The following is a 13181-nucleotide window of genomic DNA, read 5'->3' as shown; positions in this document are numbered from 1 at the left end:
TTTTCCGAAAAAGGGGTGTTTTTTAATTAGTTACTGTATAATTAACATATTATAACAGATATAAAGAACATTTTACAAAAGGGAATATAGAAGTCCAGGCATCCACAAGGCTTATGAACTGTTATTGTCTTTCCTTTCCGTAAAATGTTATACATGTCTGTTAAAATATGTTAATGTTAGCAGCTCCCTAGGGGGTTGAATCCGGTTTTTATCTACAAAAATTTGGACTAACTCAAAACATTGTTGAATAACTGTATGTACGTTGAAAATCAAAATGAATTTTTGAAAATGAAAACTGAGCTTTTAATTAATCGAATGAACACTTTTACGTGTTATGCGTAGTTACAAGTACTATTGTATAGTATGCACGAACCGTACTGTAAATAAAAGTCATTGCTTGCAGAACATCTTGGTCAAAGTAAGCTGTTTGACTGTCACCATCCATTTCCGGGCAGCCAAGTCGTTTTTTTGCGAATCGCAGTACGTTTCAGTCTTTGTTTTTTCTAAAATTCTAAAAACGATTCGGATAGTTGGAGTTTAGATAATTAGAGTTCTACTGTTTTGTATAAAAGTCAATATAAAAACTAAATCAGTAAATGTAAACGAGAAATACTTATCAATATGAAGCCCTATTACCAAGGCCTCGAGATGTAATGGTCAACGTGTCTGCCTACCATGAAAAAAGTCTTAGGTTCTATTTCCGACATAGGTTGGCATAAAATATTTATTTAAAAGTGTTATACAGCAAAATATTTTCATAGTCCCTGGACTAGTACCTGGAGCGTAAGACTGATATTTTTACCTTCATGAAACAAAAATTATAAAGATACGCTGCAATTGGTTTACCAATACAATGCTCTATGCACCATCAGGTACGGAAAAGGAATGATGATGATAATGAAAACACTTAAGACATTCAGTTTTTTTTTATGTAAGGTCAGTTGTTTCGAGATGAGCTGAATGATGAATCACCAAAAGTTGCAGCGAATTAATCGGCACACTGTTGTTGGTTTAATCCACGTTGAAAGTCATAGAAAATCATCGCGCGAAAATATTGACGAGTAAGTTTCTTTTTTTAACAAAATTAAATAATTAAAGTATCTGTAAACAACACAAATATCACCCGTATGACAAAACGTTTTGAGTACGTTTACCATTAAAAATTGCAAACTTTACGATGACAATGTCAGATAAATATTATTGTCGATTTAACTAGTTTAAGAAAAATTATAAACTCTATGTGGCGTCCTTTATCTTTATAAAATTCATATTTGAACTAACTTTTTGGTTATTCAATATAATAAAATGAATATAATTGAACCATTTTTTTTCTACTGACCGGTTTTAAAGCTACATAAGCTTCTTTATAAAGGTAGACTTAACTAATAAATTCAATCCTATTTTTTTTTTCAGTGATTACTAAATAATACACCCATAGAAGAAAAAAATAGTGGTTGAAAACAAAGTTGTTTTATATGTATTTTATTAAGTTCAAAAAATAACTGGAAGTGCGAGTAGGAGTAGCAGGCGCCACATCTAACAGTATGAAGGTAGTCTGGAGATCAGATTTTCACTAAGAAGAAACCAAATGCAGCTTATATAAGGCCTGTACAACACCCATTCTCCTCTACGTGTGCGAATAGTGGCAGTTCGCTAGGGCTAAAAAAAAACAGCGAAATTCTGAGTCTTGAGAATAGGTGTCTCAGAAGAATCTCGGTTCTGCTATGGTTTGACTTTCTAAGAAATGAAGTAATAAAAGAATGGACGCAGCAAACTACGATGACAACTGTCGTCAAGCGGAGGCAATACGGTTAGCTAGGGCATACTCGTATGTTGCGGATGCCTCCTGAGAGCCTTAACCACGCTTGCCTAATTTACAAGGCATTAGGTTCTCTACGTCCTGGCCGTCCACTGCTGACTATTCGTCAGCAGTTTATGTCAGAACTTCAGGACAAGAACCTGGCTGGGAGGACGCAGAGGAGTTGGCAGCTGATAGAGATGCATGAAGGCTCTTCGTAGATACCATAAGCCCCAACTGGGGAGCGGACATAAATTGATGATGATTATTATTAAATGGTGTTTTCAGGTGTTACCCCAAAGGTTAATCTCGGTAAAAAAAATATTTTTACTTAACACGTATCAAAGATTTGAAAATTTTTGGATGTTATAACATAGGCCAAATTGTGGGCGAGACAGTTTGTAAATTGCCCACTTAACCATTTAAATGCCAGACAAATTCAACAGACTTTGAAATGCTTTTCCAAATAAAAATACTGTCAATAGGAATAAGTTTTGCGGAAGAATTCACGTGAAATCAAATATGGAATGTTTGTTTATTATTAAGTTATCGGTAATACATATTCAAGATATTTACATGCAAACGTTGCGCTGTGCCATTAGCGAAATATATCTCTTGTGGCACCTACATAGTTAAACGGGCTTATGAGCGGTGCTGACCTTTATAAATTAACCCCTAAATTATCAGAAAATTAAAAACTTACAATCAGCCCAAGTATATAACATTCTTAAATCTTCTATAGGTTTCATAACGCACCGGAGTTGCACCGTAATCTTTGCCAAGGGAGGTCACGTTCCGTGAGCTCCGTTAGTGAAAAATTTACAAACAGCGATATTAGTGGTTTTTTCTGCGTTTTTTTATATGTGTTATACATCGTTCGACTTGTGTTTTTTATGCGCGTCTAACAGTGTTTTTAGTTTTTATGTACGTGTTTTGTTTTGTTAAAAAATAGTAAAAAAGTGTTTTTTCGCGTTAAAAAGTGCCGTTTTTTAGAACGCTGCCCTTATGGTAGCGTTTTTCATAAATATTTTTTGCTCATTTTGTGCACCGTCAAAAGACCTTTAAAAAAGTCCGCGGTAGATATATACTACCACCTACCGTTTTCGAGACAGACTGTTTTTTCACTTTGCCACGTGGTTGTGAAAAGATCCGTTTGTCACGCAACATAGTGTTGTGATATATAAATCTGCGCGGATTAGTAAGACGAACTCAAAACTAGTTTCATAAGTTAAAAAAAGTGAAATTTAGTGACAATACTGTGTAAATAACTAAAAATTGACCTTTTTTGCTGAACGCTCTTTTTGTGGTGAAAGATAAAATTGTGCAATAAACACTATTAGACGCGGCTCGACCAGAGGAACATTTAAGTCCGCGACAGCACATTTTTATCTTTTATGGTTCGGAAGTTATTGCGTATTTTCGGTTTTATACCTACGTTGGTTGAGTGAGAAACCACCTGTGGGGTCCCACAGGGTAGGAGGTTTGGGTGCGTTGTTTCCTGGGGCGTTCTCTCGACTGTGCAGTCGATTCTTCGTGTGCTTGAGGAGCGTCCTTCACTTTTGTGCCCTTCCCTTCCCCTTACCCACGGCTTTCGAGCACTCTTCCGTCACGTAGGTGGCACTCCGCGAACCTGAGGACCAGCTAGCTTTTTCCGGCTGTGCATCGACGCCAACTAGAGGACTCACCCCCTCTTAGTGGGTGTTCGGTGTATCAGTTACGGGCGGAGGGTACGTGAGCGAGGGAGTTACCCCCCAACCTCTCAAACCACTTCGCTCCCGGGGTAGTGTCAGGTTTGTCCGGCTGCGGGCGGGGTTGCCGGGGACAGGTCGTCGGACCAGAACCGGTTATATTTCGTTCGCGGTTGTGAGGCTATATCCTCCTCGGGCTAGGGTTTAGTTTTTGCGGCTGCCCTCGGTTGGCGGGAAGGAATTTATTTTTCTTTTGGCCATTCTCGAGGTTTGGTAACGGGTTGGCGCGCAGGTGTCGAGTACCCACTCTAGTCCTGCAGTGACCAGCTTTCGCTTAGATTAGATTCACCGGTACTCGTTAAGGTCGCATTCCTGGTCGACCACCTCAGCTGCTTGACCTGTTTTTACTAACAGGATCAAATCAGCGCAGGTGATTGGACGGTTTCCGTCGAGCGTTGTTTTACCTCACCCGGAATCTCCGAGTGAGGGTGTAGACACTCCGTCTCCAGCTTCCAGCTGAAGAGGGACGCCGACGTCCTTCCAGGTCCAATCCCGACCGCAAATCAGCAGCTGGGAATGTCGACGCCGGAGAGAAAGGCCACGGCGACGCCTTCGCCTGCAAAGAACCCCTTCGAGACGTCAATTTTGACGCCTCGTTCTCCCCCTGTCATTATTAGATCGAAAAGCAGCCCGGAACTGAAGATCAAGAAGGACCAGCCGAAGAAAGGAAATCCCGTCATGGAAAAAAAGCCCGAGCAACCCAAGAAGCTGCAGCAACTGAAGAAATCGACTCGCCAGACCCAAGCCAAGGCAAAAGAGGCAATCCCGAAGACAGCCGACACAAAGGAGCCGACTCCCTCTTGTTCTGGGACAACGTCCCAAACAGCACCAAGGTCAAAGGTACCAACCCCTTCGACTTCGCTAATCGCTTCCCAGAGGACCCCCCCGCCCACTTCGAGCCAGAAAATAAGCCAAGAAAGTAAGTCAGAAGACATGCCTCTCGACGCCATGTCTTTGAACATGATAACCCTTTCGACCAAAGGCTTGCGCATGGTGGACCCTTTGAAAGGGAATATTACAAAAGAGACCCGCGAAGGCCTGATGAATCTGTTTACAGACATCATCGATTTGGCCTCCGCGATGTCCAGAAAATCCCAGCAGCAAGAGACGACTTATTTGAAAGAAAAAATCGCTCTGATGCAGAGAAGTGTCTTCGCCAATGCTCCATCTTCAGCCAGTCCGAAAAGCTATGCTTCCATGGCAGCATCAGGATCTTCCCATGCTGTCATCATCAGTTCTTCGGACAAATCCAAGACGAGCTCTGACATCATGGCTTCATTGAGACAGGATGTCAGACCATCCGTCTTGAAGGTCGGAGTAAGTGCCATGATTCCAGCTAAGGATAACAAGGTTATCATTAAGCTCCCAACGTCCAATGATGCCGAAACTATAAGGGCTGCTCTCCCAAGGTTGACCAAGGGAAACCTGGTCGCCAAGGAGGGCAAAAGGTTAATGCCGACAGTCCTGCTGAAAGGCATTGAAAAAGAAACCCACGATGAAGACCTGATCGAATACATTCTCCAGCAGAATGACTCGATCTTCGAGGCCGCGGGGGAAAACAAAGACGCTTTAAAGTTGCAAAGGTCATTCCGCAACAAGAACAGTGAGCGTTTGAGAAATGCCGTCCTACTTGTGAGCAAGGAGGTGAGAGAAGCCATGATCAGCCAAGGCCGAATCAGCATCGGTTATCAGAGGGTGCAGGTCGAAGACAGCTGCCCCTTAATGCAATGCTACAAATGCATGGGCTTTGGTCATTCTGTGGCAAGATGCCTGGAAAATAAAGACCGTTGCTTGCATTGTGCAGGAGACCACAAATCTATAACCTGCACCAAGAAGGACAAAGAAACCGATTATCGATGCTGGAACTGCATCAAGATGGCTAAGGGTAAAACCGAGGCATCTAAGCACAGGGCCAACGATAGGGAATGTCCCTATCGAATCAAAATGATGATGAGAACTATGGAGAGAGTCAATTATGGCTAGCTCCATTCTGACAACCACAACCGGGATCCATTCACACATCGCCGGCGCGACTAAAGTTATACAATGGAACCTGGGCCGCAGCAAAGCGGCACAAGAAGAAGCACTGGCCAACAGACGGGGGGCGGATATACTGCTGCTTCAGGAGCCTTACACGGGCAACACAGGCAAAATTAATGCATCGGGAATTACCGTCTATCAATCGGTAACATCATCGCAGCATGTCTGTAAAGCAGCGGTTATAATCTGCAAACCCAATTTAAATGGAATTCTGTTGAGTAAATACAGTGACTCTAATACAACGCTGGTTCAAATAACAACTGACGCCGGACCCATGGTAATCGGATCCATGTACGTGGAACCAACCTCGGATGTTGCTCCCGCACTAGATAAACTCAGGCTCCTGGGAGATGTTCCCATTCTCATAGGAGGTGATCTTAACGCCAAAAATGTGTGGTGGGGAAGCGCAAGAACGGACCGAAAGGGCGAAAAAGTTGCAGATTTCTTGTCTGAACTTAATTTGCACACCTTGAATGAAGGTAATCGGCCCACTTTTGAGGCCTTTCGCGGTCACCTCCACCTCAAGAGCGTTATTGACATAACATTCTGCTCTTCAAGTCTGATAGACACCGTCGACAGATGGAGAGTGGAGTCTAACAATAACCATCTTAGTGATCACAATCCTATATACTTCGAAATTTCAGCCAGAATATGGAACCCTACGGAAACCAAAACGGCCATTTATAACAACAAAAAGGCCAACTGGGAGAAATTTTCGAAAGAAGTTCGACGTAAATTAAAGGAACGTAAAATATCACAGATTTCTTTCTCCGAAGTAAGTAACTCGCTGGATTTGGAGAAGAAAATCATTTTGTTGATGGAAATTTTAGACGAATCGTGCAAAGCAAGTATACCAATCAGGAAACCCTTCAAAAGGCAACCCTGTCCTTGGTGGAACACTGAGCTCGATAAACTAAAGAAAGTTGCTAGGAAATGCAGGCACAGGCTTCAGAACTCAAGTTCTCTCCGTAGAGAGACTAAGACACTTCCTGAGTACCTCGAGGCTAAACAAGCCTACAAAATCGCCATTGAAAAAGCAAAAACGGAATCCTGGAAGAATTACTGCGGCTCTCAAAACAGAGAAACCGCCTGGTCTGCAATTCACAGAGTGCTGGTCAACCGGAAAAAGACTACTCCATTAGCGACGCTTAAGGATGGCAGCGAATACTTGGCTTCGGCTGAGGAAAGCGCTAGACGTCTATTGGAGAGGTTCTTTCCGGACGACAATACACAACAAGAGACTAGTGAGCAAATCGACATCAGGCGGATAGCAGAAATCATACCTTATACAGAAAGCGACCCGATATTTACGGCAGAGGAGATTGAGGATATAATATCAAATATTAATCCAGAAAAGGCGCCCGGTGAAGACCATTTCACCGCGGACATCTGCCTTCACTTCTTCAATGTGAACAGGTCTCTGGTACTGGGTATGTATAATGCATGTCTCAGAGTGAGCCACTTTCCATCTCAATGGAAAATAGCGAAGGTCATTGTCATACCCAAACCGGGAAAGGATGACCTTCAAGACATCAAGTCCTACAGACCGATCGGACTTATCTCGGTATTTGGCAAAGTACTAGAAAAGCTGATGATCAATCGGATCAACTGGCATTTTCATCGCAAAGGTAAGTTGAGTCAGAAACAATACGGATTTACACCCCAGAAATCAACAGAAGACGCTCTTAACGCATCAGTTAAGGTAATCAGGACTGCACTGCATGACAAGAAAATGATCATAGCGATCTCGCTCGACATAAGAGGAGCCTTTGATAACGCTTGGTGGCCATTTTTAATGTGCCAACTGAGCAATAAGAAGTGCCCTCGAAACTTGTTCATGTTGGTGAAGAGCTATCATCAACAAAGGAAAGTTGTATTGTCACACTTCGATGCCACTCTCGAAAAGGTAACGACCAAAGGATGCGTTCAGGGATCCTCCTGTGGACCGAGCTTCTGGAATTACATCTTAGATGATGTACTCCAGAAAGACTTGGGTGCGGGAGTCGAACTGAAGGCATTTGCGGACGACCTTCTCTTGACAGCCGTGGCAGACAATACAACAGAACTTGAGAGGATGACAGACAATGCGCTGAAGATTATCACAACATGGGGCTCAAAAGCTAAACTCCAATTCGCTGAAGACAAAACCAACGTGATGTTTATAACCAGAAGAAAGGACCGCCAGCCAACCATTCATATGAACGGAGTCCAGTTGAACTATGTGGACCACTTTAAGGTTTTGGGTCTTACCATAGATCGCAACCTAAATTGGTCCAAACACGTTGACGGTGTTTGTAAAAAAGCCGCAGGTATTACAAACAAACTCGTGAGAGCCGCCAAACCCACATGGGGTGCATCGCCGGAGGTTATGCAGCAAATATACGTAGGCGCTGTAGAGCCTCTGATTACGTACGCCTCAAGCGTGTGGGTGGACGCGGTCAACAGGAAAGTCAATCGGAAGAAATTGAACTCCATCCAACGACAAATAGCCATCAGGTCATGCAAGGGATACAGAACAATCTCCTTGGTATCAGCACAGGTTTTAAGTGGATTCATGCCACTCGATTTGAGAATCAGGGAGCTTGCAGAAGCATATGAGGTGAAGAAGAGCCTCACTTTGCAAGACTTGCCACAGGACAGATTTTACCAGGGAGTGGGAGACTATTTCTCACTTCCTCATCCGGCGGAGCGCTATCCGATAGATCACGGCTATGATGATCAGGTTCTGCCTGGGACGGCGCAGGAAGAGTTGAGGATCTACACAGATGGCAGTCTCTTGGACGGCAAAGTGGGTGCAGCGTTTGTACCTTACGATGGCGTCAGAGAGCTGCCGTCGAGAAAGTTGAAACTCGGCGATTTCTGCTCCGTGTTTCAGGCGGAACTCTTTGCGATCAGAGAAGCCCTGGTCTATGTTTTGAAGAAACCACCAAACAGATGGAAGAAAATAACGATCCTGACAGATTGCAAATCTGGCGTCCATGCAATAACTGACCGAAATTCGGTCAACCCTATTGTAATGGACATTAGAACAGATATCCAGAAGCTTCGATGCAGATACCAGGACGTGTACATCGGCTGGATACGGGGACACTGCGGAATCCTTGGCAACGAAAAGGCTGACGAAAAGGCTCGGGAAGCTACACTCAAGAAGACAGCCCCCGATTTTGCCGATTTCCCGCTCAGTTTTGCCAAAAGGAAAATAAGAAGCAGAACCCTTCAAGTCTGGAACGATCGTTATTTAAGTGAACCTACCGGAAGTATAACTAAAATGTTTTTCCCTACCATTTTCCATGCCTTTGATTTCAGGAGAAAGCAGAATGCTGGCTACGAGCTCACCCAGATGCTTACGGGTCACGGTGGGTTTATGAGCTACCTGCATCGCTTCAAGATCTCCGAAATCGACAGCTGCCCATGCGACGATGAAACTCCTCAAGATGTCCCTCACCTGTTGATGCATTGCCCCCTTTTCAGCTTTCAAAGACAACAGCTGGAGGCGCGCTGCAGAAGCTTGGGTGAAGATCTATGCGACATCCCATCGGTGATAGGTAATAAAGAACTCACACGAGAGGTAGTATTATACATGATCAATATAGTGCAGGCTATTGGTAAAATAAACCAAAGTAGGGAAGAAAATGCCGAACACTCCTCTAGTGGAACGGAAGGCCTGTTGACTACTGCCAACAGGCCGGCTTCTCCTGAAGAGTTTTGAGTGGTTTCCTCTCCACATAAGCAAATGCTGAGAAGTTCCTGATTGGCCCACATTAGTATATCCCACCTGATCCCAACAGTTTAGATCAATTTAAAGAAATTTAATTGCAGAAAAATCCACTTTTGAAATATAAACCTTGTATATTATAAGCAAGGTAAATAATAAAGCAACTCCTATATAAAAAAAAAAAATTAAAAAAAAGGTTTCATAACCTAATCAGTGCATATAAGGATTGCCTACTGAATGCATGGCATGTTTGTTTTATATTTTTGTGCAACAACTATGGTGAAGGTGTATAGTCGGTTTTGGATGTTGGATTAATTGGTGTCCTGACAAAGAGACCGGTACGCCTCGAAACCGGAAGACATGGAAAATCCAGTAAGTGGTTATATACAAATATTTTATAACATTTAGTAAAATTCCTTTATTTAAACTTAAATAAATAATAAGGTGCCTAAAGAATAATATTTTTTCTGAATTCACAAACCATCTGATAGAAAATAATCATAATTTCAATAAAAACACCGGATTGAAAGTTATTCATGTTGAGTTATTCATGTTGATATTCATATTCATGAAAATCTTAGAAATTAAAACAGCGCTTTATAAAGGAAAAAAATATCTTACCAAATGAACAATATTTATATTTGAATTGGTTGCAACAGAGAGGGAATTTTTTTTTATGAAGGGAATACGAAAGTATAGGCGTTTACAGGGCGTATGACCAGTCATTGGCTGGTTTAAGTGGCCACTTCACACACTGAGTAACATTCACCATTCCACTTTTCCTCAACTGTTCCATCTGTTAACTTTTGTAAAGTAAAAGAGCTGAAACCTTTATCACGTGGGTGAGATTCATCCGGCTGGGCCAATTTACCTACTTAGCAACGCCTGAAAACAATTTTCCTATTTTTATACCTCTTCTTTTTTCAGATAGTTAATTCAACAATGTTTTGAGTATGGAGAAAATCCAGCCAGTCTGCAAGCATTTGGACATACTCAAAATATTGCTGAAACAATATTTCTTTTAGTCCACTTCTATCTAGTTTTAAAGATTATATCCATCTCACGTTACGCTTCCCATCCTTACATTACAAAAATACTTAATTTTTTAGCTCCATACGCAACATAATATTTAAACAAATTTGGATAGAATTCATTAGTTGAGCATACCTTGATAAAGAAGCTTGTGTAGCTTTAAAACCAGTCGGTAGAAAAAAAAATGGTTAAAAACAAAGTTATTTTATTTTTTTACATAAATGAATAACCACAAGGGTAGTGCGTCAAATATATTTTAATAAAAAAATATGTAAAATAATTCATTTCATAAGCATTTGAAATGCCTAGATTTTCGTATTTTGTTATCAAAAAATTTATCTGTCTTTGTATGAATAATATAATAATAATCATGGTTTATTAACAAAAAAAAAAAATATTTATCTACTACATACATACTTAAGTAATAGATTTATCTTGATTATGTCTAGTCTGCCTAGGTACAACCTGTTTTAAGACAGACATTTTTTTACAAAAATTAACAATAACATGACTACCTACTAGTTAATTTATTATAGAGGTATACAATATTTAAATATAACATTTGTTATTTTAGAATATGTATGAGTAAGTTTTCCAATTTTTCTGTACCTAAATCCAGAAATTGTTTTTTTACAAATCAATTTAATTGAATTCAAGTCATGGTTTTGTAACGTTCGGGTAACATATTGAATATTTTAGGGCCCAGAAACCTGAAATTTTTTTGCCCGAATTCAGAGTTTGTGGTAGACCCCATGAACCATCCTCGAGTTTGACTTCTGGTAGTGTGGGAGTATTCCTTTTGAAATTTGGTAGAATATCTATTAATTTGATTATTAATCATCATTTCAGATATTTACTGTATCAATCTCCTTAATAACGTCATTTCAGCGCGGAGCAAGAGTTCTACGAACACAAATTCCTTCAAAGCTTCGAATGAATTTGTATAGTCTTTAAACATGACTTCGATTTCAGTTGAGCAGATTAAAGTCTCTATTTGTATGACATGTTTAATATTATCGTGTTCTCTTATTTTGTAGGTAAATTATCAAATAAATTATACAAAGGTATAGAAGTAACGCGAGCAATTGAACCATTTCAGAATTATACGAAATATCGGTACATTGAACAGATATGAATACGGATACATGTACATTTATTTGATCAAAGATATTTCATAATACATCAAAGACTTCGTACAAATTGATTTTTAATTATTTCACGAATCATTGAAATCGCTTGATAAAATACAAGTCACCAGCATTACGCATAACACGGTTAATGCCATTTTATATATAAATTATTTTAAAAAGTTCAAATAAAATAATTTCAATACCATGCCCGAGTGGAAAGTAGAATACAGTTCTATGTGTGATATGTGAACGCAGCTACGCAGAAAGCACCCAGTCCATCATTTTGAAAAAATTGATATTGTCGTTATCGGGTGCCAAAGTTCAATTCTATGTTCTGTTAAAAACATCCAGAACGCTTTTATACAAAAGAAATATATTTACCACCTTTTGAAAATGGTGTCTATCATGAAAACGGCATTTCTCAATTCGGTGAAAACAATTACAGCACTAGGAAAATCTTACAGTTCTTTAAAAATATTAAAACTGGTTAATTACATTATAAAATTCTTGTTTGTAATATAAAAAAACTAATGTGTTCATTGTTTATTATTTGTTAAATTCAAAAACATTCCAACTGTTGTGTAGATTTGATTATTCAGAATTTTAATTTCAATAATCAATTTATTATTGATTGATTTGGTGTTTATTTTGTAGAACTCCATATTTAAACTTGTAATACAAGAAACCAAACACTTATTTGAGTCTATTGAACCCTTCATTTTATTTTTTCAAATATAAAAACAAAAATAAAATAAAGTGTTTAATAAAATAAAAATAAAATAAAGATTTTTTATGTTATAAGTTTTAATTGATTTTTTCAAATTAAAATACCTAAATGTTACTATATTCATTTAAATTGTGTACCTTTGGTATACTTTTATCTGTATTCTTAATTACTATTTTTCTAACTTTTTCTAATTTAAAGATTATTTTAGAAATGATAGGAAAAAAATCCGTTTAGTTCTCTCCACTATAATATATGCATGTATGTATTCTATGTATACCCATATATTTTTTACTAATGTGTAAACATGCTTTTTTTTTCTTAGTTCATTTTTATTTGCTGCTTTTTTTATAAAATACATGTCTGACTTTGTATTTATATATGTAAATAAAAAGTAAATATTTCAGTCATTAGTTTATTGCTGATATTTCCTTTCAAATGTTTTTGCCAAATACACACATGCTGTGCTTTTCACATGCACCGTAATATACTAATAAGTCTTAGTGATAAATACCCATATTCATATCTCGATGTTTACATATAAATTCTATAGTTCAATCGAACACTTTTCTGAAATAAATTCTTAACCACAAAACAAGATAATTTACGTTATTCATGCCAAAGAAAATTATAACAAATTGGTTTTTAGTAATACTGATAAAGAACAGTGATTAGTGATCTATGATAATGACATTTTAATAAAACCACCACTTATATTTCAATCAATCAACTAAAATCAACGTTTTTTTTTTAGAACATGAAAAATAATTGTTATTTTTATTTGAAGATATAATATTTAATCATCACATAAATACATTAGAGGTAAAATTAATTTAAATTACAAATTTTGTATCCAGGGAGCCTAAAAAAACAGTTAAAACATAAATTACATAAGAACATTTACAGAAGAAAGGTAACAGTTATGCCCCTTACAAAATTTTTATTGTCTTAAGTTATAAATAAATTATTCGATAAATTAAAGGAAATCAAAATA

This window comes from Micrasema longulum, unplaced genomic scaffold (genome assembly GCF_059751315.1).
Source record: "Micrasema longulum isolate JH-2025_06_02 unplaced genomic scaffold, ASM5975131v1 h1tg001760l, whole genome shotgun sequence".
Taxonomy (NCBI): domain Eukaryota; kingdom Metazoa; phylum Arthropoda; class Insecta; order Trichoptera; family Brachycentridae; genus Micrasema; species Micrasema longulum.
The sequence above is the reverse complement of the archived record's forward strand: the minus strand, read 5'-3'. Positions refer to the sequence as shown.